We start from the raw sequence: 27960 nt of genomic DNA, 5'->3' as shown, positions 1-27960 counted from the left end.
CATATTTTTAAATTATTTATTTATTCATGAAAAAGATAGGAGAGAAAGAACCAGCCATCACTCTGGTACATGTGCTGCCGGGGATCAAACTCAGGACCTCATGCTTGAGAGTCTAGTGTCTTAACCACTGCACCACCTCCCAGACCACAGTTAACAGGTATTTAATTTGCACAGTTGAGTCTTAATGAAGCTCTCATCAGACTAACTTAGTAATTCCAATTCTAAGAATATATTATAAACAAATTAACAAAGAGATGTGAAGATTACTATACAATGATATCCATTATATTAAAATATTACAGGCAAAATTAATAATATACAAACTGTTCTAATTTGTTAGATCCATATGAAATATCCTAACAATACTGTATTTTCAAGAGTTTTAATTTTATGGAAATATGCTTATTTTCCAACAAAAAAGTTAGAGGACACAATCCTTTTAAAAGAGAGCTAAGACAGATAAGTAAGAATATCAGTATTCTAAACTTTTAAATCTATACATTCACTTTTAAAAAATGATCATGTTATTCTTCATCAAAGAAAAATATCATTCACTTTTAGTATGTTTTGAAAAATCAAGTCCTGTCTAATCCAGCCAAATCCATGATCTTTTCAATTATCTTCATTCAGAAGGCCTCACTCTTCATCACCTGGATTTTTCCTTTTACCCCTTCAGGTACTGGAATTACTTCAGACAAACACCTGCCAAAGTGAAAGAAAGTGGTAACAATTCTCCAAGAAGCTGAAATCTCTACAGTAAGCTGTCTTCGTCAGCCACAGGCTGATAATGACATCAGTCTAAAATTATGAATCTTCCATAAACTGAGGAGATTATAGAAGTAATACTACATAGATCAGTTTAAAAGAGGGGAGGGCAGATAGGTGGTGTGGGTCACCCTAGTTGCACAAGTGTCTTGATCACACTATTTAATGAAATCTTATCCAGGTCCTAATACTATAACCATTTAACTACTCAGTACATTTCTTGACCATATCAAAGTCAGTTTTGGTTCAAACTCTTAGCTTACTTTTCCACTTTCTTCGAAATTCAGTCTAAATACTCAAATCCTGGTAGCTGTTCACTATTAAATCAAAGTCTATTTCAGGCTATCACATATTACTTGTGACAGTGGTCAAATAATACTTTATGCACCAGTGAAAGGAAATTCCTTTTATATAAAATTAAACTGATAGTTGGGTGGTAGCACAGCAGGTTAAGTGCTCCTAGCACGAAGCACAAGGACTGGCTTAAGGATCCCTGCTCTAGGCCTCAGATCTCCACCTGCAGGGGAATTGCTTCATAGGCGGTGAAGCAGGTCTATAGGTGTCTATCTTTCTCTCCCCCTCTGTCTTCCCCTTCTCTCTCCATTTTTCTCTGTCCTATCTAGCAACGATGACATGAATAACAACAATAACTACAACAACAATAAAAAACAAGGGCCACAAAAGGGAAAATAAATAAATAAATATAAAAAATAAATTAATTAAACTGCATCATCTTTCAGGCTCTTATTACATTTATCATCATTTCACTTTCCCACATTCACAATGACTCCCTATATTAATTGCTCTTGCCTCATAGTCTGTAAAAATAATTGTTTTAAGATTTATTTGTAATGTTTATTTATTTTTTTTATTGGATAGACAGAGAGAAAGCGGAGTTAGAGAGGAAGAGAAAAAGATGCCAGGGCCGGGCGGGCACATGGTGTAAAGTTCAAGGACCGGCGTAAGGATGCCAGTTTGAGCCCCCGACTCCTCACCTGCAGGGGAGTCGCTTCACAAGCAGTGAAGCAGTCCTGCAGGTGTCTATCTTTCTCTCCTCTTGTCTTCCCCATCTCTCTCCTATCCAACAACAACGACATCAATAGCAACAATAATAATCACAACAATGATAAAAACAAGGTCAACAAAAGGGGGGAAGCCTCCAGGAGCAGTGGATTTGTGGTGCAAGCACTGAGCCCCAGCAATAATCCTGGAAGAAAAAAAAAGGAAAGAAAAGGAAAAGAGATGCCTGCAGCACTGATTCACCACTTGTGCAGCTTTGCCCCTGCAGGTGGAGATGTGAGGCTTGAGCCTGGGTGCACTACCACATGGATCCAGACTTATTTATTTTTATGACACACACACACACACACACACACACACACACACACACACACACACACACACACACACAGAGAGAGAGAGAGAGAGAGAGAGAGAGAGAGAGAGAATGAGAGTACAGCACTGCTCATCTCTGACATATGTTGGTGTTGAGGATTGAACCTTGTAACTCTGGGGTCTTAGTCATGCAAATCCAGTGCTTTAACAGGATGAGCATTCTTCCTGGCCCAGAGTTATCTATTACCAGAACGTATAGGGCCCTGAAAGATAACAGAGTTATCTATTACCAGAACGTATAGGGCCCTGAAAGTTGTCGTATCTGTAGAAAGAATGGCTTCTCATGCAGTAGTAACAATAAAATCATACTAAATTAAAAAAATAATAGTATGACTGGTGAATGCTGAAAAGGAAAGTAGAGGATTACCTGTTGATGAAGGTAAGAGGACAGCTGAGATAGTTACAAGGGGAAAACTACGGATGCCAGCCACAGAAGTAACGCCCAGAATATGAGGATGCAATTTCTGATCAATGATCATTCTGGTCCTACCCAGGGAACAACTGGCAGCAATTGTAGTAGCAGCAACAGCCATTCAACATCTGCAAGTAGTCAAGACTAAAAAATGTTTTCATAGAAAGAGTATTTCATGTAAAATACAATATAAAGTGACATATGGTATACAGGTGCTGCTACTCTCACTTCTGACACCCTCAGCAAACCTCAATAATTGTTTATAATTACTTCATACAGAGTTGAGACCTGGTTTCACAATCCATTTTATAAAAAATATAAGAAAAGCAAGCACTAACAGTCAATTGGAGATGGTACTTGAGATGAATCACATTTAAATCTTTGCACTATACAGAAAATTCATCAGCAAATGAATTAGAAGATAGGAGTAAGCTTCAGTAGGAAAGCATATTGAAGACAGCTTGGACTGGACGATGTAGACAACTGGCAGGGACATGCTGATCCCATGGAGATCACAAAGCAGGCGCCCAATTAATGTCTGTTGATGATTCAGTTTTTCATTCAACAAACATTTAATGAGGCCTACAATGTGCACTGGATTAGGCACCGTGAATACAAAGATGAATAAGGCACTGTCCTTGCCTTTAAGGAATTTAGTCTGGTAGACGAGAGCCATAAACACGGACAATGATAATACAACCTGATAAGTGCTAGGACACTTAGCAGGTTGTATTATATCCATCCGAGTAGGATTTCTTCAGAGGAGTACCACTGCAGGTTGCTGTTGGATCGATGATGTCCTCCAAGCCACCAGGCCTGTTGTTTGTCACTTGGTGAGTATCCCACAAACTAACAATGACTGCTGTAACTTACAGAGTACTTATCACATATACTTTACATTACAAACATATTCATGGAAACCCAGCAAATGATTATAATTAGATGAGGAAACTGAGGTTCAATGAGGTTATACAACATGCCTTAGATCACACAGCTAGTTAGTTGAATGAGGTTTCAAATTCAGCTTTAAACAACTCCAAAGCATTTTCCTACATTTTAGGATAATCTTTATTCAGGTATAACACAACTTTTCAACAGCTGTCCTATTTAAAAATAAGAGCAAAGGCAATACATTAGTGAACAGGACATGCACAAAATGATTTATATTATTCCCCAATCTATTTGGTATAGGGGAATAAAAAAGTGATTAAGTAACCTTACACCACTGAAAACTCCTGAGGTTAATGTTTCTTCTTTCTTGAACCTCAACATCATCACTGACCAGATGAAACATGAGCAACTCTACTTAACTGTCTTCTAAATTCTTGTCATGGTTAACAAAAGAAGCAACTATACTTGGTACAGCACTTAGCATATTCCAGACATGTTCTAAGCAATTTATATAAGTAATCTCATTAAATCCTTACTTAAGTTATTGCAAACAAGTATTATAATTATCCTTATTTAACACAAAAAGAAACAAATTCAGAGATGAAAATCGTGTTCATGATCACACTGGTTGTGTAAGAGCAGATTTCAGTTCAGGTGATCTATTCCGTAAGTACAAACTCTCACTGTACTGTCTTGTTTTCTTGCTCAGGGTTTCCTTTAGGAAGCCACCCCTCTCCATCCCCACCCCTACCACTGTCCCTTCCAGGATGGCTACTTATACATACAGTTCAGTGGAACACCCTGTTCTACTTAAATATATCATCATTCTACTTGCAGAAAATTATTGTCAAAATCTCCAAGGCCACAATTTAAGCCTTAAATGGAGAATCTTCCTAAGAATAATGGTTATATTGCTTTGAGGAAAAGTTCCAGATATAATTATAGACTTTAAACTATAGAACATATCTCTTAAGTGGAAGTACAACCATAAAGAAAATAAACAAAATAAAGCAGCTGAGATGATAACTAAGGCCATTTCTTCTTTAAATGGGGTTTATATATAAACACCTCCTCTTTTTGTCAAAGAAAACCCTTTGGGAGGCACACATGATGGTAAGAGTAGGCCTACCATTAATGAAAACGACCAGGGAATTAGTAACGCTTTTCAGATGTCTTCCTGAAAATCCACATTTCATATACAGCTGCCACCCACCTGAGAAAAATTGTGCAAAATCTTTTCAGACCATTGCTGTTCCAGAAGGAACAGCAGCAGCCAAACAATTAACATGAGAGCCATGGTGGGAGGAGGGGGCATATATTTATTTGCCAGCCTCATTTATCATTGTAACTAGTACACTATTTTTCTAGGTGATCTCCTAATCCAAACATGAAAACAATTTAAGACATATTCCATATAACTGCTACAACGATCATCTAAAGCATTCCTTTCTTAAAGCACTCAGAATAAAATCTCAGTTTCATAATACCACTCCCACTTTACATTTGTAACTTTACACAAACTACTTAGAATGTCCTCCTACTCATGACTGTATTTACAACAGCCATGGCTTTATTTTCTATGTGTAGACTGGTCAATGCAAGTATCTGTTACTCTGATCTTCAACATCACCAGAAATCAAATGGTTTTTCATTCTGCATCCCACAGGGAACTGTACATACCTCCATCGTGGAACATACCATATTGTTAGAATTATCTGTGTACATGCATATCTCTCACTAGATTGAGAAATCCTTCAGGACACAGACAGTGTCTCCATGTCTCTATATCCTTATCAGCCAGCACAGTAACTTCCACTTTAATAGGCAGCAGAGAAAAGCTGAAAATGCAAGAGAGAGAACAACGAAAGAATATTCTTCCATTGGGATACAACATAAATAACACATGTGTAATGATTGAAAGATGTTGAAATGTATTTCAGGAGCTGGGGAGATAAGATAATGGTTAGGCAAAACTATCATGCCTGAAGTTCTGACGTCCCAGGTTCAATCCCCAATACCACCATAAGCCAGAGCTGTGTGTGCAGTGCTCTGGTCTCGGTCTCTCTCTCTCTCTCTCCCTCATTAAAGTAAAATAAATATTTTTTAAAAATGCATTTCAGCTCAAAATTGCAAAGAAGTCTCAAGAGGAAAGCTAGTTCACGAAAGTTTCCCTATAATTGCACGCAGCTACTCAGATGCTAACAAGATTTGCTAGGTATGAAAGGACTTGAAAGAGAATCACATTAAAATATAACAAAAGAACTCACCAAAGCTCCTCAGATTGCAGTTCAAACTTTTGGAGGAAAAATCGTTGGCTAAAGGTGGATACATATGCATGTGGTTATAGAGCGAAAAGGGAGAGAGGGAGAATATCCTAGAGCCAAAATCATGGTGCTTATCAGCTGCCAGTACTATCTTGGTCGCTGCAAGGTAGACATGGCACTGGAGCATGGGAAAGCAGACAGACTCAGGGCTCTTACTCCCTTCCCCAGAGATCATCTCAAGGGAATCAGGATGCTGAACTACTCACAAGGACTCACCAGTGTGGCAGAGAAGTAAACTGGCAGAGGGCTGGCAGTTGAGGTGTTTAGGAACAGTAAACTGAGGGGTTGCCTCCAAAGGCTAGGTGCATAAATTGGAACGGATTCATCTACACAGGTTGATAAAGTGCTAATTACTCTCTTAAACAGAGGAAAACAGCTCTTGCATGTCTGGTCCTCAGAAGTCTAGGTACAGGCTGAAACATTCCTACTACACCCAACACATTAGAGGTATCATCAATACAGCATTTCCAGGTGCCACATTCAGAGTCTCCTTCCATATATATATATATATATATATATATATATATATATATATATATATATATATATATATATAAGGGGAAATCCAGCACTATAGTCACAGTGCTACCTGCTGGCTGAACATCCCATTTAAAAATCATGGTAGTCAGAACCTATAGGAAGTCCATAGAAGAACTCCAGAAATATACATATATATATATGGAGGGTTTATCAAAGAGAGAATTTAGAAAATTTGTTATGAGGACTATATAAGTATTTTAAAACTCTCAACACAGAGAAAGAGCTTCAAAACTCTTTACCAGCTTAATACCTCACTGCAGAGATAGAAAACTTTTCAAATATTTAATCAGAGTCACAAGCTGTGAAAGACACTGAGTGCTCATTCAACCATGCAGAAAAGAGAATATTAGGCCTTTAAGACAAAATGAACACACTCTAAATTCAAAGAGTTCAGAGACAAAGGCTTGCTAAACCAGGAAGAATGGCTAGGGTAGGGTAGGCTAAAAGAAAAACAAATAAGAACGTATCAATAGAGACAAGAAACAACAATGAGACTTTATAATGAGAAGATATACACAAAGATCATGTTGTCTCAGTAAAATGTAAATAAATAAATAAATAAATAAGTAAATGCTGATGTAGAGGGTTGGGGAGATAGTGTAATGCAAAGATGTCTGAGGCACTAAAGGTCCAGGTTCAACCCCCAGCACTACCTTAAACTAGAGCTAAACAATGCTCTGGTAAAGAAAAAAAAAAGTTGATAGATAAGAGAAGCTCACCAGGCAGGGTATATGGTTATATGGTTTGCCATTTAGTGAACCCAGGTTTGAGCCTCCTACCAAAGGGGTTCTTTCAAATCATTCAAAGAGCCCAGCAGGGGGAACCCCTGCTGAGCTATGAATAGACTATGGGAGCCCAATTTCATAAAACATAACAAAAAGTATTTATCAACCTGCTCCTCTCCCCTGAGTTTTGTGGAAAACATTTCTGGTTTGTTACTCCCCAAGTACATTCCCCCCCCCACCCCTGTAGAAATTCCACTTTATGTGCTAGAGTCTATAAGGATTCAGAAGCCAGATTTATACTCATCTCTGACAGTGTATCGCTTTTAGAATTTTAGAATAAGTAAAAATCTTCCATCTCCTGATCATTTTTAACAAATGGTTGATAGCAAGATGTGAAAAAGCAAGTGCAAAGTTTTCAAGGCCCTTAAAAAAAAACTGAAGGGAGTTGGGCTGTAGCGCAGTGGGTTAAGCACAGGTGGCGCAAAGCACAAGGACCGGCATAAAGATCCCGGTTCGAACCCCGGCTCCCCACCTGCAGGGGAGTTGCTTCACAGGCGGTGAGGCAGGTCTGCAGGTGTCTATCTCTCCTCCTCTCTGTCTTCCCCTCCTCTCTCCATTTCTCTCTGTCCTATCCAACAACGACAACAATAATAATAACTACAACAATAAAACAACAAGGGCAACAAAAGGGAATAAATAAATAAATAAAATAATAAAAATTAAAAAAAAAATGAAATACTTCAAGGGCAGATATCTCAATATACTGGGTACCCATTTATTTTCAGCTTGTAGTTCTACTTAGGATAAGGGAGGGGAGGGGTGGTGGTGAGGGAAGATACTACAATATTTCACAAACTAGAGGACTCCGGTGGTAATGCTGTGAAGAAATTGAAGAGCGTTTTCTGATGTGGTTATTTTTCCAAATTGTGCCATCTTGTGAAAAAAGAAATACTACTTACAAGCCATAATGGTTATCTTGTATCCACAAGAGGGCACCAAGTCTCTACCCGATTTCAATATACTTTATTATGTAGTAGAGGTTGTCATATTGCCAGCACACATTCCCTACATTCAGTTATGTAAGTGTGATGATGATGCACGTACCAAACTGGTTACCACATAAACTCTCATTAGCTTCAATTAGACCAGATAACACATTAAAAAGGACCCAAACACATAAAACCTAGGAAGCCACCACACTATTACTGTAATTTGTTTAGGAGTGAAACTGATAATGAAACAATGGCCATGAAAGAGTATTGAGGCCACAAAGGTGGTTTAGCCTTGCAGACCCCTAAGTCTGATACAAGGAAACACCCATATAGTGGCAGAATGGTTCTGTGTCAATTTAAAGAAAGCAAGGATAAATACTTTTCACCACTAGGGGAGCAGGGGTGACTTGCCAACTATGTTAACACATCACATACATTAATGAATCATAATTGCATATAGATCTCTAAATTTACAGTAAAAATTCTATGGCATTAAATGCCTTTACTACTGAAATTCCAAAGCTGTTCTACTGCATTAGGAATTTACTTCAGATTCATCTAATTAATAATGATGAACTACTATAGATATTAATGATAATTCGTCTTTGTCTAAAACAGCACTAAAGTTTTAACAATTAAGATGTGTGGTGCCAGCAAGATAGCTAAACTTGGGAAGGTGCTTGGTCTGCCAAGCATGAAACCCAGTTGAGCCCAGTCCCCACCATACTGAGGGAAACTCTGGTTTCTTTCTTTCTCTCTCTCTCTCTCTCACCTTACCCCCCCTTTGTATTTCTCTCATAAAAGAAAAAAAAAAAGAATAAACTATCCAAGCAGGAGTGAGATTTTTTTTTTTTACAAGTAGTAAGTTTGTGAGATATAAAAAAAAAGCCAAGTCCCAATTGCAGAGGAAATTGAAACTTAAATGACAACACTGAGAAGCATATGAACAGTCAAGGATATTGGAACAATCAGCAAAGATCATTGATGAGTAACTGAAAAATTATGAGGAAACAGACCACAACAAAGTTAGGTGTTAAACTAAAGCTGGAATAGACAAGGAATGTAAACAAAAAAATAAGAGGAGGTAGAAGAAAAAAAAAAAGGAAGGAAGGAGGCAGAGAGGGAGGGAAAAAAGAAATTAAGTAAGCCAAGTTATGTATAACATGGAAACATTAATGATATGCACTAAATAAAGAAAAAAATGTGACAGATTTCAGGTGTGCTCAACACACACACACACACGAAATGTAACTAGGTAAGAAGATGAATTAATTTGATACTTGACTAATGTTTAACTATCTCAAGTTACCACTGTTAACCTTGAGAACATACAATTTCTGTTTTTGAAAAGGTGCTGAAGGGTGAACATACATAAAATTTTTGTTAAAAATGTTTAGCATAATGGTTATGCAAAGAGACTCTAATGCCTGAGGCTCAGTCCCAAGTTCAACCCCATACCACCATAAACCAGAGGTGAGTAGTTCTCTGGTTTAAAAAAAAATGTTTAAGGATGAAAGTTAAAAGATGAATGACACAAACCCTTGTTACCAACATACCCAGATCGTTTTGAAAACAGTTTCAGTATCAGAGAGGAAACAACTTCTAAAAAATTATTTGTTTTTATTCTAATACAGAATTTTCTTGCTTTGGTCTCAAAAGATGTGGAAGCTTATCTACTGTAAGGGCATAACTTTGGGTGATCTGAATTGCCTGGCAGGTCAAAGGGAAGTATGTTTTCTAGAAGAAGGGAAGTATGTTTTCTTGAAGATACCAGAGATTGCTTACAGGATTTTAGCCACATCCAAAGCAAGAAGAAAGTATGTTTGCTAGAATTTGTTAGGGTGTCACAGCAGGGAGTAAGGAAAGGAGAATTCCTGCATTGTTTAAATAATTAAACACACACACACACAAACACTAGCAGTCCATAATAAGGTTGATAATCAGGCACGTAATGACAAAGATGATGCTGAAAGAGATATGGCAACTGCTGTAATAAGAACAGTTTTAAAGTCTTTCTGCTAAAGACTAAATAATAAGTAAAGACTTTGGAGAACATGTAAACATGTTTCTCACAACTCTGCAACATAAAAGCAACCATAGCAGCAATATGAATACTTGAAGGAGTGTGGCTGTTCCCATAAAACTTTATTTACAGACACTGAAATCTGATTTCTGTGTATTTTTTTACATGCCATGAAATATTATTCTCATGATTTTTTTTTTCAACTACTGAAAAAACGTAAACACCATTCTTGGCTCACAGGTTGTAAACAAACAAAAACACAGTGGGCCACATTTAACCCATTAGTCAGTTTACTGACCCATGATATAAAGAAACATTAAGATTACATAGTGGCTATGCGAAAAGACTTTCATGGCTGAGTTACCAAAGATTAGGTTTAAATCCCCAGTATCACCAGAAGCCAGAGTTTAGCAGTGCTGGAGTGAGGGTGGGGAGGGAAGAAGAAAAGGAAAGATAACTACCTAATGTATGAAAGAGACAATTCTTGCTCTATTATTTACTGATTTTGTAACCAAGCAAGAAGAGCTGAAAAATTACTGGTAAGAAACTCCAGCTAGGGATGGGGGATGGGATAGTATAATGATTATACAAAGACCTTCATGCCTGAAGCTTTAAAGTCCCAGGTTCAATCCTCTACACTACCATAAACAAGAGCTGAGTAGTTAGTGTTCTGGTATATATATATATATCTATATGAATATAGATATATATATATATATATATATATATATTCATATAGATTCACTATTGTTAAGACAGAAAGTTTGGTTTACATCTATTGTTGTCTATTATTGCTATGAAAGAGATTTTAATTTGCATCTATTAGTACTAAGAAAGAAAAAATAGTTCAACCTTTAAATACTTATCTTTAAGAAACATCTAGAGTGAAGAAGAAACTCTAGGTTAGTCCTTTTCGCATATCCTCAACTGAAAAATGGACTGTCCAACTTTACAAAACAGGCTTATTAGTCCTGTTTTGTAAAGCTCTGGCTCTCTCTCCCCTCTCATTAACATATATATTTTAATTCTACAAAATATCTATATATTGTCAGGTAAAGGCTAGTAATTTCTTATTTCTAATCTATATTCTTTTTTTAAATATTTATTTTATTTATTTATTCCCTTTTGTTGCCCTTGTTGTCTTATTGTTGTAGTTATTGTTGTTGTTGTCGTCGTTGTTGGATAGGACAGAGAGAAATGGAGAGAGGAGGGGAAGACAGAGAAGAGGAGAGAAAGACAGACACCTGCAGACCTGCTTCACCGCCTGTGAAGCGACTCCCCTGCAGGTGGGGAGCCGGGGTTCGAACCGGGATCCTTATGCCGGTCCTTGTGCTTTGCGCCACCTGCGCTTAACCCGCTGCGCTACAGCCCGACTCCCTCTAATCTATATTCTAACTCAACCTATTTCCCTTTTTAAGAAAGAGAGGAAGAGAGAGACCAAGAGACCAGAGCACTGCTCAGATCTATTTTATGGTGATACCAGGGCTTGAATCCTGCAGAGCCTCAGGCATAAAATATTTAACATAATTTGAACATATTTCTTAATATGTTGTAGTCTAACCTATACAATTCTATTTTAAAAAAATGACCTGGTTTTAAACACCATCCAAAGAAATCTGCTATGCTAGTGCTCAGTACTACACAGCCATGTTTTGTACCACAGAGGGAAAAGTGACAATACAAAGAAATTAAAATTATGAAGATACAGAAGTCCTAAGGTTAAACACAGACCTGTAGCACTTAACAGTTCAAAACCAGGTTCTGTCAGTTCTGGTCTACATTTCCACTAAGGAACAACTAGCAGGTACCAAGTAGGAATAACTGCTTTTGGATGAAAAGTGCATGTTCCTGGGGGTCTGAGAGATGGCTTGAAAGGTAAAACACATTATTTTGCCATGTGAGACCCTGGGTTTGACCCCTGGTATCATGTGGATGCACCATGGACATCACTGAAATGACTACACTGGATGATGGAGCAGGGCTGTGGTAAATCTCCATTATCTCTTGCTCTCAACATAGAGAATAAATATTGGGCTGGGGAGTTTCCTCAGGGTATCATACACACACAAAGACCTTGGGTTCATTTCCAGGTACCACATTTAAAAAAAAAAGTGGGGGCCAGGTGGTGGCACACCTGGTTGACTGTACATGTTACAGTGCAAACGGACTCCTGCAGAGGGGAAAGCTTTACAAATAGTGAAGCAGTGATACAGTTCTCTCTCTCTTTCCTTCCCTACTTCCCCTACCTCATTCCCTTTACCCCTCATTTTCTTTAAATTAATTTTTTATTTATTTTCCCTTTTGTTGCCCTTATTGATTTTTATTGTTGTAGTTATTGTTGTTGTTATTGATGACATCATTGTTAGGACAGAGAGAAATGGAGAGAAGAGGGGAAGATAGAAGGGGAAAGATAGACTGCCCGTGAAGCAACTCCCCTGCAGGTGGGGAGCTGGGGGCTCGAACCGGGATCCTTAAGCCAGCACTTTGTACCACGAGTGTTTAACCGGCTGTGCTACTGCCCAACTTCCTTTATTCCCTCTTGATTTCTTCTCTCTATATCATTTTTTTTTTTAAACCAGAGTATGACTCAGCTGTAGCTTATGGTGGTGTGGGGGATTTGAACCTGGGACTTTGGAGACTTAGGTATGAGAGTGTCTGTGGGGAATGGGCCCACTGTCCTGGAAGCCCAGACCGTTGTTTCCATGAGGGTCTGAGGGGGTTGACTCCAAATTCACCCCCTTTCCTGGGGGAGAAGTTAGGCAGGTCCCTCCTGACATTATGAACTTATGAAAGATGGGCTTCCCCGGATGGGGCACCTTTCTGTACATGCTACTCCATCCCTTAAAACAGAGGCCATGACTTACTGTGTATGGCTGTCTTGAAATCCACCGCAAATATCCTGATTTTACTCAGATGCTCCCTCCCCGCTACCCTGAAATGCCTGTAATTTACCCTCAGAGAAAAATGCATTGTGAGCTCATGACCAACTTTCCAGTTGTGATCAAATACTTTGTAAATCAAGATGTAAGTATGTATTGTGTTTGGCTTAATGATTACCTCAACCTTCTCTCTGGAGTATGGGTATATCTGCTTGCTTATATCCCTCAATAAACGAGTTGAACCTCAGAGGCTTCTCCCGAAGCTGGCTGAGTCTGGTGTGACTTCCTCTCTGTGCACGTCACCCTCAACACCAGAGCCATCCTGTGACCCCCCCAGAGGCCGCTCTGATCCCCTGCCACCACTGGCCAGGGAGACGGGGGACCCGGTGCAACCCGCAAGTGTCTTTGCAGAATCATTATGCTATCTACCCCACCAGTCTCTACTCAATAAATAATAGTAAAGTGCATGTACTTGTTAACCAAAATTCCAAACATTTCTCCACTGCATCCTCAGCTGTGTCACCATCACATTTGCACTGCTGGATTTAAGAACAGAGAACTTTCTTTTCTAATGTCTCAAAAGACAATAATCAGAAGAAAAGCCAATAAAGTACAAACTATGTTTTAAGGAAATAAGAGGGGGGCGGGCAAAAGTGCAGAGTTAAGCACACATGGTGCAAAGTGAAAGGATCGGCGTAAGGATCCTGGTTTGAGCCCCTGGCTCCCCACCTGCGGGGGGGGGGGGTGTCTCTTCACAAGCATCAAGTAGGTCTGCAGGTGTCTATCTCTCCCCCTCTCTCCATTTCTCTCTGTCCTACCCAACAACAACAACAACTAAACAATAAAAACAAGTGCAACAACAAAGGCAACAAAAATGGGAAAAATGGTCTCTAGGAGCAGTGGATAACCCTGGAGGAAAAAAAAAAGAGAGAGAGAATGAGCCATTTTCCTTATTCTGGACTCTGCAGGCATTTACGAATGCAGCCCCTTTGAGACTGAATATAATCACCTCAATTGTAGAACACAAAACAAGTAAAGACTCATCAACCGAATTTGTTGTTATATAAACATCCAGCTAATCTGAGATAAGATAGGACTAGTAGATGTGTTCTCAAAAATTACAAATAAACTATCAAGAGTAATCAAAGGTAACAGAAGCAAAAAGGATATATACAGCAAGCTACCATAGTGCAGGTGTGGCTAAGAGGCCCACAAACAAAACTTATGATGAAGGTAAAGCCCTAAGTATGTAAATTCTATGAATAACCAAAGAGAGAGAGATGGAACTAAAAGGTGAAACAAAGTGGATGGACAAGTGAAAAAGACACAAAAATTAAGTAGAGATGGTAACTTGGCTACATAAATGGCACAGAACTCGGGAAACTCAGAAGCAGGATTTGGACTTTCATGTAGTTCCAGTCATTATTATCTCTCTGGCTAGATAAGTGGCTAGCCAATAACCTATCATCAGCTCATTATAGAGTTTATTTCTAGCAATCAGAAGCACCCAAGCAAAAAAAAAAAAAAAAAAAAGTTAAACTTGTTGGAGAATTTCCCTTTGTTTTAAAGATGTAATGCAAGGTAACTTGTAACATAAGGAAATTTAAATTTTACGCCCAGAAAGTGGGATGTTTATAGAGACTTAATAAGATCAGCTAGCCAGTAACACAGGAATCAAAGCTAAGAGTAAGCAGAAAGCATCACATCATAAAACACAGGATTAGGCAGTCAAAAAGAGATACAAAGAAAATAGGGTGGCACAGTTATTTGTGACACTCCCATTGTCAAAGAAGCAGTGGAACTGCTAAAAACCAGTAAGTCTAAGACTTTTTTTAACAGTTCTATTTCATTATGAATCAAAGAAATTAAAATTCCAAGGAAGAATTCTCTACCTTTCCAATTAACAGTCTATTTATATTTATTTATTTATTTGTTTATTTTTGGCCAGTTTTAACTTTATTTATTTCTTTATTTATTTTCTTTATTGGGGGATTAATGTTTTACATTCAACAGTAAATACAATAGTTTGTACATGCATAACATGCACAAAATATTTATATCTATTTACTTCTTTATACCAGCGCACTGTTCAGCTTTGACAGTGTTCTAATAAAAAAAAAAGTATATATATATATTCACATATGGCAAACTTGCCAAGGTTTACATAATCAGAGCCTGGAAAAGAAAAACTTTCTACAAGTCTGATTTGAAAGAATAAACTCTTTCCTTAAGGAGAGTATAATTAATGTCATGTTGACATGATTTGTGACATACAGCTGATGTTATATACCTTACTTGTGAACTAAACTCCAGAGAGATTATCATATACTGAATATAGTAGTAATAGATTACATAAAAAGTAGTATTATCTATACTAATTACTATGAAAGCAAGAATTTCAGAATAAAGTACATGTTTCAGAAGTACTGGGCCACTGAACGGCATTTTTAAGTGTACCTTAATCATCATTACCTTAAGTCACTCTTCTGCATGCTCACTCAAGTGGAAGGTCTTCTGCACTCAACTAAAATGCTTTTCACAGATATCATTCACAATTCAATCTAGTGAGGGATTACAAAAGAAAAAGGTTGCATGGAGACTTTGTAACAAACATCAACAGACTGAGAACTGTAGAGATAGCATAATAGTTATGCAAAAAGAGTCTCATGCCTAAAGCACGAAAGGTCCCAGATTCAATACCCAGTACCACCATAAAACAGAGTAGAGCAGTACTCTAGAAACAATAATAATTTGGGAAGGGGAGAGAAACATCTAAGCTGGACTGTTTAAGCTAGTTCAGTCATTTTTAATGCACACAATGAATAAATTTTCATACCATAATGAAAAACTTCTGACATGTTACTTACTCCTTTGCCTGCTCTTCACAAGAATAAAAGTTCCAAATGGCAGAATTTTGTTAATTAAACCAGTCTCTGGCATTTAGTAAGAACTTAATAACTGTCTGTTAAAAGAAAGGTTCATCTCAGAGACTTTAAAAAAAAAAATCCTTTTCTGGAAGTCGGGTGGTAGTGCAGCGGGTTAAGTGCACATGGCACAAAGTGCAAGGACTGGAGTAAGGATCCCGGTTCAAGTCCCCAGCTCCCCACCTGCAGGGGAGTCGTTTCACAAGCGGTGAAGCAGGTCTGCAGGTGTCTATCTTTTTCTCCCCCTCTCTGTCTTCCCCTCCTCTCTCCATTTCTCTCTGTCCTATCCAACAAACAATGAAATCAGTAACAACAACAATAAAACAACAAGGACAACAAAAGAGAATAAATAAATAAATATTTTAAATTAAAAAAATCCTTTTCTATGTAGAATAAACATGCCTCTCACGGTGTCCCTGGATTTATATGGACTGTAGAAGAAGCACCAAGTAGAAGACACAATACTAGTCCATATTCCATTTACTTTTTTTTATACCAACCAGCTATAATTTGGGGTAAGATATCTAATATATATATTTAATATATATAATATATAATAATACATATTTAATATATATAATTTGGGGTAAGATATCTGCTGGGGTGGGGGGAAGGAAAATGAGAAAAAGAGATTAATTATTCTCTAGTATAGCCTGGATATTTTAGGATCTTTATTCATATTATAATGAGAAAATGTCAACTATTAAGACTACCTTCCCTGCCCCTTCCCCTTAGCTCAGCAAAGCCAACAAAGTCACTGACCACTTACCAAGACTTCACAATCTGACAGCCACATTCAGGATGCTGATCTATGCCTCCACCAATTTTCTAGTAATCTCACTGGGCCAGGCAGGGTTCAATATATCTCTTTATCAGCACTAAGGTTTCTGATCACATTTAGTTTTACCTGTAGGGTAGGGAAAAGAAACAAATACAAGACAGAGCAGTTAAGTTTTGAGTTGCAACTTTAACTTTAATCACCTTATTCAAGCCATCTAGCTCTCACCATGGACATCAGATTTCACTCAAGCTAAGTATTACAATTATGTCCTCTGGCTGGCAAAGGCTGTCGTAACAATTACTATTTAGTAAGGATTTCTGTCACCATGTTATGTGTCAACATTTTATAACCAATGTTATTAATATCAAGTAACTATATCTATGTGTCACAACTCAAATGTGAATGCTGATGTTGCTATATCTTCTCAGTTGTCTACAAGTCCTTCTCTCTAGACCTCAATCTCTCTTTTTTCCTTCTTTTTTTCTTGTCACCAGGACTTTAACCCTCCAGACCAATGTTTTCTGATAGAGACAAATAGGGGGTGAGGGGGTAAGGGGATGGGGGTGGTAGATAGACACTACGGCACCCAGTCTAGTGGATGCTGAGCCCAAACCTGGGTCGCACACATGGCAACACAACCAGACTTCAGTATCCTTATTTATTGACTAGTTGACTGTCATCACCAGGGCTTCCTCATTATAGGCCAACCATTTCTGATAGAGGGGCAAAGGCATCACTGCACTGAGGCTTCCTCCAGTGGTGTGTGTGTGCGTGCGTGTGGTGGGGAGGTATGGGGTTTGAACCTGGGTCTAGTGCATTGCAAAGCAGGCACATTATCCAAGAGAGCTACTCTGCTGATCCGAATTATCTGTTTGGGTTTTTTGTTTTGTTTTGTTTTTGAGTGAAGAACTTCCTCTCTTGTCTCTTTTTTTTTAATATATATATATTTTATTTTATTTATTTATTCCCTTTTGTTTTTTATTGTTGTAGTTATTATTGATGTCGTTGTTGTTGGATAGGACAGAGAGAAATGGAGAGAGGAGGGGAAGACAGAGAGGGGGAGAGAAAGACAGACACCTGCAGACCTGCTTCACCGCCTGTGAAGGGACCTGCCTGCAGGTGGGGAGCCGGGGGCTCGAACCGGGATCCTGACGCCGGTCCTTGAGCTTAGCGCCACCTGCGCTTAACCCGCTGCGCTACAGCCCGACTCCCTCTTGTCTCTTTTATCTGGCAGTTAATGATCCTTTCACTCCATATTCCTGAGTAAAAGTGGTCCCTAAATGTGAAAGAAACCAGGCCTCTGGGGAGAGAGCATAATGATTATGCAAAGACACTTTCACACCTGAGGCAAAGACCCCAGGTTCACTACCCAGCCCGAGCTGAGCAGGGATCTACTAGAAAACAGATACACAAATATCCAAACAAAACCTCCACTTAGTCAGATAGCATTTAGATCACTGATGAAGAAAGGTAACAGAACCAGGGACTGGGTGGTGGTGCACCTGGTTGAGGGCTCACATTACAGTGTAAATGAACTTGGCTGGGTTCAAGCTGCCAATCCCTATCTGCAGGAGCTGATGAAGCAGTGTGTGTGTGTGTGTGCCCCTTCTCAATTTAGGTCTCTATCCAAAACAAACAAACAAACAAATGAAAATTAACTATACCAAGGCCTGCCATTTATAATCTTAGCCCATAATACTTAACTGTCTCTTTCCTTCATCAGCTGTTTAAATTGGTGTAAGAATTGCAAAGAGCTAGGTAGGGTGACAGCTAGTCCCCTAACCTTCAAAACTCAACCACTAGCAGGAATGGGGCTCTGAGACCTGAGACAGATCCAGGACAAGTCAAAAGACCACACTCACCACCACTGCCAAAAGTCCTATCTAAGTAAACAGTCTCTAGTTTCTCATTCCCTGGTTGCCTAGCATGAAAAGAAACTGAGAAATTTGGTTATTGAGTCAGCAATAGCCTAAAGCCCAGGCAATCTACTAGCAGATGGTGGCAGTTAACAGGACAACTGTACTGTGAGATGAGGCAATCTTCAAATCCTAGGAAGACACAAGGAGTGGTTTCCCAGGGCTCATTTTAAAAAAGTACATATATATGACAATTTTACTGTCTTAGATACTGTGAAAACTAGAGTAGTTATGAAGAGGGAGGAGAGAGGAGGCCAGGTGGTGGCATACCTGGTTGATCACACACATTACCATGAACAAGGACCCCAGTTTGAGGCCCAGCTCCCCATCTGCAGGGGGGAAGTTTCACAAGCTGTGAAGCAGGTCTGAAGATGTCTTTCTCTCTCCCTCTCTATCTGCCCCTACTCTCTCAATTTCTCTCTCTTGTATCTAGTAAAAAGAAAGGAAAGGAATGGGGGAATGGCTGTTGGAAAAGATGGATTCTTAGTGCTGGCACCAAGCCCCATCAATAACGCTGATGGCAATAAACAAATGAGAAGTGTGTCTGGGTGGTGGTGGTGGGGAGGGGGAGGTTGATAGCTATAGAAGATTGTTATAATGGCAATGGAATATATGTGTGTGTGTGTGTGTGTGTGTGTGTGTGTGTGTGTGTGTGTGTGTGTGAAACTATACCCCTAAAATCTAATATTGTAAGGGTAGGAAAGATAGCGTGATAGTTATACAAAGAGACTCATGACGGGGCTGGATGGTGGCATACCTGGTTGAGTGCAGGTTATAGCACACACAGCCCCAGGTTCCAGCCCCTGGTCCCCAGCTTCACAAATGGTAAAGCAGAGCTGCAGTTGTCTCTCTGTCTCTCTCCCTCTCTGTCTCCCCCACCCTCTCGATTTCTGGCTGTCTCTATCCAATAAATAAAGATAATAGTAATAATAATAAAAAAAAAAACCATAGAGACTCATGCCTAAAGGAAAGTCCCAGGTTCAACCCCTGTACCACCACAAGCCAGATCTGAGCAATGGTCTGGTAAAATAATAATAAATAAATCTAAATCTTTGTAAACAAATGTTAAGTAATTTTTTTTCCTTTTGGCAGAGCTGTTCCTGAGTGGCTTTTTCATTCAGATAATTAGAGAGAGAGAGAGAGAGAGAGAAAGAGAGAGAGAGACTGAGAGAGACAAACACTATCTAGTTATCTCTTTACCACTACTCCCTGTCAACATTTTTATGGTTATTTATTTTATAGGAAAGAAAGACCAAAACACTGCTTCAACATATGCTGTGTTAAGGTCTGAATTCCAGTACTCATACCTACAATTCCTGTACTCTCACAGTCACACACTCCCAGCTACTCAGAAATCCTTTTTTAACTGTGAAGCCCACCTAGAAACAAAGTATCCGTTTCTGGGGGTTTTGTTGTTGTTGTTAATATTATATTTATGTATTTATTTATTTGAGAAGAAGAGGGAGAGAGAGGCATGCACCCCAAAGCACTGTACAGCTCTGGCTTATGGTGGTGCTGGGGATTGAACCTGGGACCTCAGTGACTCAGGCATGAAAGTCTATGCATAACTGTTATGCTGTCTCCCCAGACCAAAAGTATGTTTGCTATCTACTGATGATTGTGCAACCAAGGTAGAACGTTCTTCCAAAATGATGGAAACTATTCATGGTGTCAAATATGTTAGGAGTAGGGGATTACAAAAGCAGGAACTCCGATAGGTTTTGAGCCATCTTTTTACTAGATAAAGTAGTCATTACCAGAGCAATAATGAATGAAAAAAAAAAAAAACATGTTCTGAGAATCTCTCTGCTGGAATGTGGATTGACTGTTGAGTAATGATTCGAAGGGGAAAAGGCAGACCTTATTCTGTTAAGGGTCACATTTTGTGGGCCATAATGTATATGATGAACTTGTTCAATTCTGCCAAGAGGCCCCATTCACAACATCCACACATGTCCATCACTGCAATATAAAAACTGACAGCCCTTGGGCTTATTTGTCCACTGATGATCTAGAATGTGGAACCTTACTTAGGATTACTATTTAAAGGATAACCTGAGAAGTGAAAAAGAAGTAAGTCTACTTACTGGACTCATTTAACATTTTAAACACCAGACATTAAGGATGAGGCTTCCAATCTGGGAGCTTATTTCTCTGGTCCCACCAAACAAGATAATGTCAGCAGTAGAAAAATCTGTAGGGGGGGCAAGCTCACTAGTGGAGTACTTGAGTGCAGAAACATCTGTAAGTACCCAGGACTGAAATCCAAACACAAAAAGAGCATTCTATCAGGGGCAAATATGCATATACACATATTTTTTATATACCTATAAAGTAGCAGGAAGTTTCTGATGTAATGCATTTTGAATAAGCAGCATTCTATCAAGAAAAAATAAGAATATAGACACTTTTTGTATATAATATATGCACATACATAGCGAAGTAGCAGAAAGTTTCTGATCACATGCATTTAGCAAACAACTGGCAGCGCAAAGCCTGTGGAGCTCATTTTAGCAGGCATACAATAATCGTCTGTTGATGATTCATTCATTTATTCATCCAATAAGCATTTATTGAGGTCTACTAGTGTGTCAGGCTAGGCTCTGAAAATGAAGACACTGTTACTACCCCGAAGGAACTTACAATCTAAAAAGGAAATACAGGAAGAACAGTATATATACAAATAATTACAATGTAACCTGGTTAAGTGCTGGAACACTTAGCAGGCTGTATTGTAGTGGCTAATGTAAGATTTCTTTCCAGGGGAAGCTCCTTCAGATTGTTGCTGGCTGTAATATCGAGACAAGGAAGAAACAAACTGTAAGAAATTAAAGTTAAAGCTAGGCCCTTCGTAACTCCAGATCAGATATTTGGGAACTAGACTCTCATGAGGCAAAATGGAATCCCCATACTTAAAATAAGCATAGACTTTCAATAAAGAACCTTTTCAATCACCTCCTCTATAAAACAAGCATGTCACATTATTTTATTTTGCCTTGCTTATGTAAGTCAACCTCCCCATTGTATATAGAAATCTGGTTTGATACCTACATCTAGAAAAATGCTGGAACAAAAGGGATGCATACAACTAACATCTACTTACTGCAAAAAGCAGTAAATAGGGCTGGGGAGATAGCATAATGGTTATACAAAAGACTTTCATGCCTGAGGCTCCAATGTTCCATGTTCAATCTCCAGCACTACCATAAACCAGAGCTGAGCAGTGCTCTGGTATCTGTGCCTTTCTCACTAAAGTAAAAATAAATAAGACAAAAAAAAAAAAAAAAGAAGAATTGACTATTCACTTGGTATCTCTAAACCTAGTAATCCTTACCTCCCAATGGAAAAAATGAGAATGCTAAACACAAAAGATTCTATAATTCATGAAGTAGGAGTAATAATTTAGAAAAAAAATTTACTTAGTAAATATAAATAAATATATCCTCTGAATCACAAACAACAGCTACAATTTCAGGAAACAGAATAAAGCACCCCTCCTACCATGATCTTTGATAATAACTCATCTAAATCACCTACAGATTATAAGAAAAGCAAGACAGAAGACAGAGGTAACACACTTTGTTCACCCTTTTGGAAAACTAGATAGGTAAGTGATAGTAAGAGACTCCTTGAAGAGAGATTATGACTACTAATGAACAAATCACTTGGTTCAGATAATTTTATACAAACCAAAGGTGGGAATTTTTTTTTTACCAGAACACTGTTCAGTTCTGGCTTATGGCGGTGCAAGGGATTGAATGAGAAACACAGAAGAGAGAGAAAGAACCAGATTATCACTCTGGTACATGTGCTACCAGGGACTGAACTCAGGACCCTCATGTTTGAGAATGTAATGCTTTATTCGTTGCATCACCTCTGGGACCACAAGAAGGGAATATTTCTATGTTTACATTATTCTTAACAATGTCAAGGTTTCAATGGCTATTTGTTTCTGAGGCCACTGAGCTGAACATAGTATTTCCACTCTGGTCTCAGTACATTAACCTAATGACACTGCTCCCTCCTGACAACTATTAGCCCATACTTAAAATGAAGGCCTTCTCCAGAGCTGTAGTTTGTTTCTTAATTGAAGTTTGCAATCTTAAAGAGCTTACTTCTATCTACAAATGTGAACTTCACACTATGTCTGAATCTTGCCTCAGATCACTCATATTCAAAATTAAGATTAAGAATCCAAACTCACTAACAAAAGAAATACAAAATAAAATCACTGATTTTACCCATAAAATATATTTTTAAAAACAGATCCTACTCAATACTTATGAGAATAAAAACTGATGAAACCTTTTCAGGAAAAAGATGTGGTGACACAAATTGTCAAAAAAGTAATAATAACACTAGAATGAATCTATCCTAACCAAATAAAAGAAACAAGTTTGGTCTTTTCCCAAAAAAGTATGACCTTTCTTTTACTGTTAGACATTAGTATTTCTATCAAGTGGGTAAGAAAAAATCTTTACCTCAGCATGACTGGCTGTCTCAAGCAAAACAAGAAGGGTGTGTCCAGTCTGCTGCAGTCGGCCATTTTAAACCATTTGCTGAACAAAAAACACACAAGACAAGGATAGACAAGGATAGCCACTGACTAGATTCCAAATCAACAATTCTTTAGTGTGTCTTCTCCATATGTAGCTGTACTATGCAGTGAATACACTGCAGCAAGCCAGTCACTTCTCTTAAATAGCACAGGTAGTTTAAAAACAAAAATCTAAAGTCCTAAAAGAAGGGTATTTTAAACTTGACCTCTTACTTTAAGGGGCAAAACACTGTTTAAAGAGCACAGGACTATATAACCAGTAGCTAAAAATCCAGACCCTGTCATCAACTGTATGCAAAACCTAGAATAAATTACTTCATCTGTGCCCCTCAAATCTCTTATCTGTAAATCTCATATCTGTCAAGAATAACGAAGAGATCAGCATATATGAAACACATACAGACAAGTGTCGAGCACAGTTTAATAAGTGCTAGAGACATTTAACCGTAATTACTATAAAGATTCTGAATGAGGCCACGAAAGGAAAAACATTGTGAGATCACAACTAGAACTTACTGGAAAGGAAAAAAATCGTCTCAATTTTGAACCCTGCACCCTTTCTTTCTACTACATATATAAGTGCTAAGTTCGTGGTTTTAGAGATTAACCATAGATCCTTAGTAACAGAGCTCAGAACCATCAAACTACAACTGTCCATTTGACTAAATTCTAGACCTAGAGCAAACTGTAACAAACGTTTAGCAACATAGCGGAATCCTCTCTTAAAAATCCAATGGTAGAAAATTGGTTTCTCATCATCATGAATAGATTCTCACAATACTGTAACCGCTGTGTGGTTAACTCCCAAAAGAATGAACGTGTCCAGAAACAAATACAGAGGGCCAACATCTCCACGTATGACAGAAATGCCTATATGTGTACTGTCCAAATGTGAACTGTCTTGAAATACTCTCATTTGACGCATTTCCTACACACTGCTGCAATCCTTTTTACAGCCATCATCGTCTGACTTTTTTTTTTTAAACAGAGGTCAGTGAGAGGATCAGATACAAGATTAATCTCTTTATCTTTAATGAAATTAAATTTCTGGTGGATGTGGCTACAGCCTAGGAGAAACTCCAGCTCAGGTGAATTTCTACACCCAATTGCATGGTAGATCTGTTTCTATGCTGGCTCTTTCAAGTCCAAAATGACTAATACAATTTACACCTCTCCTTGCCTTTTTGCATACGTAATTACTCAAAATGCTGCGCTCCTACCCGTTATTTCATACGTAATACGCATGCGCGCATTCCCCCACAGAGGCACACCTCCTTGAAGTCAACCGTCACAAATCGTCTCAAACACGCATGCGCAACAATAATCTCTCAAGCGCTGACTCGAGTTAGCAATCTTGCTTTCTCAAATACACATCTGGCTCACCCACCCCCACCCTCGCTCACGAAGCTTTATGCCTAGGTCTCTCCCACCCAACCCCACTGTACTTTCCGACCCCCGCCCTCCATCAGATCTCAAATCTACCTGTACACTGGGGCACCTAGAGCACCGTAGCACACCGTCCCTAGTTTCTCAGTTACACATGCGCACTATGCCTCCACTTTTAGATTTCCATGCCAGAAATATCTGGACACGTTTTTCGCCAGTTTTGATCCTTGCTTAAGGAGATCCATTACCATCCTTTCCTAATTCGAGTAGGTGTCAGAAACTAGGTTAATGGGTTAGAGAAAGGCCGTTGCCAATAATCACAGCAGATGGCAAATGTAAATATAATCCACCTCGACTCCCAGGGAGGGGGCTAGAGTATTGTCGGACTCTGTAATAAAACCCGGCGCCTTGAACAAAGGCAAAGAAAGCTCCCTAATCGGGTGAGCCTCAGAGTAGAGCCCCACCCTTACACAATCTGCTACAAATGAGGAACTCCAAAAACTGTAAACGTGGAGCATTAGAGAAAATACCGACGCTCAGGTACCTCAATCCTGGTTACACAAAAGGAATCTGTATCCCCTTCACAATGGAGAGTAAATACTCAACATTCTTTTGAAAGTCACAAATTCCCCCCCCCTTTTTTTTTTTTGTTGGTTTGTTTTTTGTTTCCCCTCCTGGTGAACAGAGATTTCGGCATCTCCCCGACTTTAGGGCCTTCCTCCTCCGCCCTCCTCCCTCCACCCTCCACCCTCCACCCTCCACCCTCCACCCTCCACCCTCCACCCTCCACTCTCTACGTTCTTCCCCTACATTTTTTTTTTTCCTTTAAAAAATTTTTTATTTTTTTACCTCCTAGCTGAATCTTGTGTCGGAGCATGAGTTTTTGTGCCGACTTTCCCAGTACAGCCTGGAGGATGCAGCGGCAGAGTTTCTGGCGCCAGCGTGGTAGGCCAAGGTGGCAGTGGACCGCAGGCACAGGACCAGCCATACTTGCAGTGCCGCGCTGATGCCAGGAAAGGACTGCCTCTCCCAGATCGCCGCAGATTGCTTTCCGCGCAGGCGCTGAACACTCCCCGCCCCTAACCCATCCCCCACCCCACCTCTACCACCACCAACCAAAACCACCCCTTCTAGCCTTCTTCACCTCTTCCCCAGTGCTCAAGTACCAAATTCCTTATGCTTTTGAAATCTCCTTTTGACCACACCGACCTCCAACACTATATCATCAGGCCCTTTCACATTCTTAACTATCAACTAAAAATAGTCACCACTGTGAGATAACTTGTTTTTATTACTATTTGCATGCATTTTACTTTACTTTATTTTATTTATTTTATAGATACAGACAGAAAGATACAGAACAAGACCAGCGCACTGCTCAGCTCTGGTTTATGGTGGTTCTGGGGACTGAACTTGGGACTTTTGCTAGCTCAGGCATAAAAATCTTTTTGCATAACATTATGCTATCTCACCTTTTACTGTCTTTTCACAACTGCAGTATTGTGTGGACGTTAAAAAAGGTGTGCACCGGGGCTTCAGAGGCAATATAATAGTCATACAAAACGACTTCCATGCTTGAGGTGTTGAAGTCTCAAATTCAATACCTAGCTCCACCATAAACCAGAGCTGAGCAATGGTTAACTGGTTAACTGTTTGCCTGCCTGCCTGCTTGCCTGCCTGCCTGTCTGTCTGTCTGTCTGTCTATCTATCTATCTATCTATCTTATCTATCTATCTAATCTCTCTGTCTCATTAGGACCTAGGTTGGTGAAGAGTATCTTGCAGATGAGAGGTTGTACCTATCTTCCAGCAACTACATGGTAAATCATTAACGACACAGTGCAAAAAAAAAAAATTGAAAGAAGACAAATTAATAGTTTTTTTTTTAAAGTTTTCAGAGCTGGTGGAATCCAACTCACTTCGATAGTGCACTGCTTTGCCATATACACAAATTGAAAGAGCCTCTTTCCCTCTATCTCTCCACACATACCTATCCATATCTAAAATAAAAATAAAATAGTTGTCGTATATTTAAAAGTATTTAGTATCTTTCACTGATCAATGCAAGACCTATGAGCCAGAAAAACGAAAGTCAAAATAAAAACCACCAATACTATCAACATCACAATTAACTACTAGCATTTGAGAAACGTGAGTGAATACAAAAATAATACTTTATTTCTATGGTAGATCTGCACAACTAATTTGTAAGAATAGGCAAAATGTGGCCAGAAGATGTCACATTTGCATTTCAAATCTTCAGGAGTTGATTATAATTGGAATCTCTTTTATCTTTAGAATTGTAGCTGCCTCTGACACTATATGGTAGTGCTATGACACCCTGGAAAACTTTGATGCTGTGTTTTCTCCCTATCAATCTGTGTCTCTATTTGAATATATATATACTCAGGAAGCAATAAAGTTGCACATGTGTAAGGTTATGCCGCTGGGAAAAAAAAAGAAGAAGAAAGAAAGGAAGGAAGGAAGAGAGAAAGAAAAGATGGCTTTAAAGCAGTATAGCAAATTCATTTAGACTTTCTGGTTTCTCAAGGAGAAGTAAATGACAGTTGAATTGGTCAATCCTGAGTACTCAGCTCAGAGGTACATATAATTAAGGGAGCCAGAAATTAATTTTACTGTCTTTATTTGATTTTAAATCTTCTTTCCTTCCTACCTCCATTCTTCCTTAAGCAATGGTCTGGTGAAAAACAAACAAATAACAACAAAAACTATGACAATTATAAACATATATGCATCTAAGGAGCCCCATAGATAAGTAATTAACACAATAATAGACATGAATACTACACTCTTAATAATGGATTATACAAGTATATAGAATACAGTCAATTGTATGGAAGACTGAAAGAGTATTATTATTATCATTATTATTATTATTTTGCCTCCAGGGTTATCGCTGGGGCTCGGTGCCTGCAATAGGAATCTACTGCTCCTGGAGGCCATTTTCCCCATCCTGTTGCCCTTGTTGTTGCGCTGTTGCAGTTGTTACTGTTGTCATAGCTGTTGTTTTTGTTGGATAGGACAGAGAGAAATCGAGAGAGGAGGGGAAGACAGGAGGATAGATAGATAGACACCTGCAGACCTGCTTCACCACTTGCGAAATGATCCCCTGCAGGCGGGGAGCTGAGGGCTCAAATCATGATCCTTATGCCGGCCTTTGTGCTTTGTGCCATGTGCATTTAACCCACTGCACCCAGCTCCCCTGAAAGAGTGTTATTAACCAAATGGTCTAATTAAATCTACAGAATGTTCCAACTGGTAGTAGTAGAAAAATATATATGTTTTTTAAGCACTCATAGAGCATTCTCCAAGACAGACCATATGGTGAGCCATAAAACAACACTCAATGAATATAAAATGACTGAAATTATAAATGTTCTCCAATCACAATGGACTGAAATCACAGATCAACAGCAGAAGAAAATTTAC

At 38.8% G+C, this 27960-nt stretch overlaps 2 long non-coding RNA genes across 3 annotated transcripts; one reads left to right on the top strand and one right to left on the bottom strand.

Moving 5' to 3' along the window:
* LOC107522685 (uncharacterized) lies at positions 1 to 25512 on the bottom strand. Of its 2 annotated transcripts, XR_009547668.1 has the most exons (6): positions 25361 to 25512; positions 16640 to 16777; positions 15419 to 15507; positions 5144 to 5301; positions 2528 to 3675; positions 1 to 702 (listed from the first exon to the last, which is right to left on the bottom strand). It is a non-coding gene; the product is annotated as an uncharacterized LOC107522685 (long non-coding RNA). The 2 variants fall into 2 exon arrangements; XR_001601577.2 differs by having other exon boundaries at positions 2528 to 5301.
* LOC132535945 (uncharacterized) lies at positions 674 to 26358 on the top strand. The gene is made up of 4 exons (XR_009547669.1): positions 674 to 756; positions 21331 to 21387; positions 24114 to 24213; positions 26267 to 26358. It is a non-coding gene; the product is annotated as an uncharacterized LOC132535945 (long non-coding RNA).
* Positions 26359 to 27960: the final 1602 nt, after the last annotated feature.

This window comes from Erinaceus europaeus, chromosome X, assembly GCF_950295315.1.
Source record: "Erinaceus europaeus chromosome X, mEriEur2.1, whole genome shotgun sequence".
In the NCBI taxonomy this organism is placed as follows: domain Eukaryota; kingdom Metazoa; phylum Chordata; class Mammalia; order Eulipotyphla; family Erinaceidae; genus Erinaceus; species Erinaceus europaeus.
This window is presented reverse-complemented; position numbering and strand designations above follow the sequence as displayed.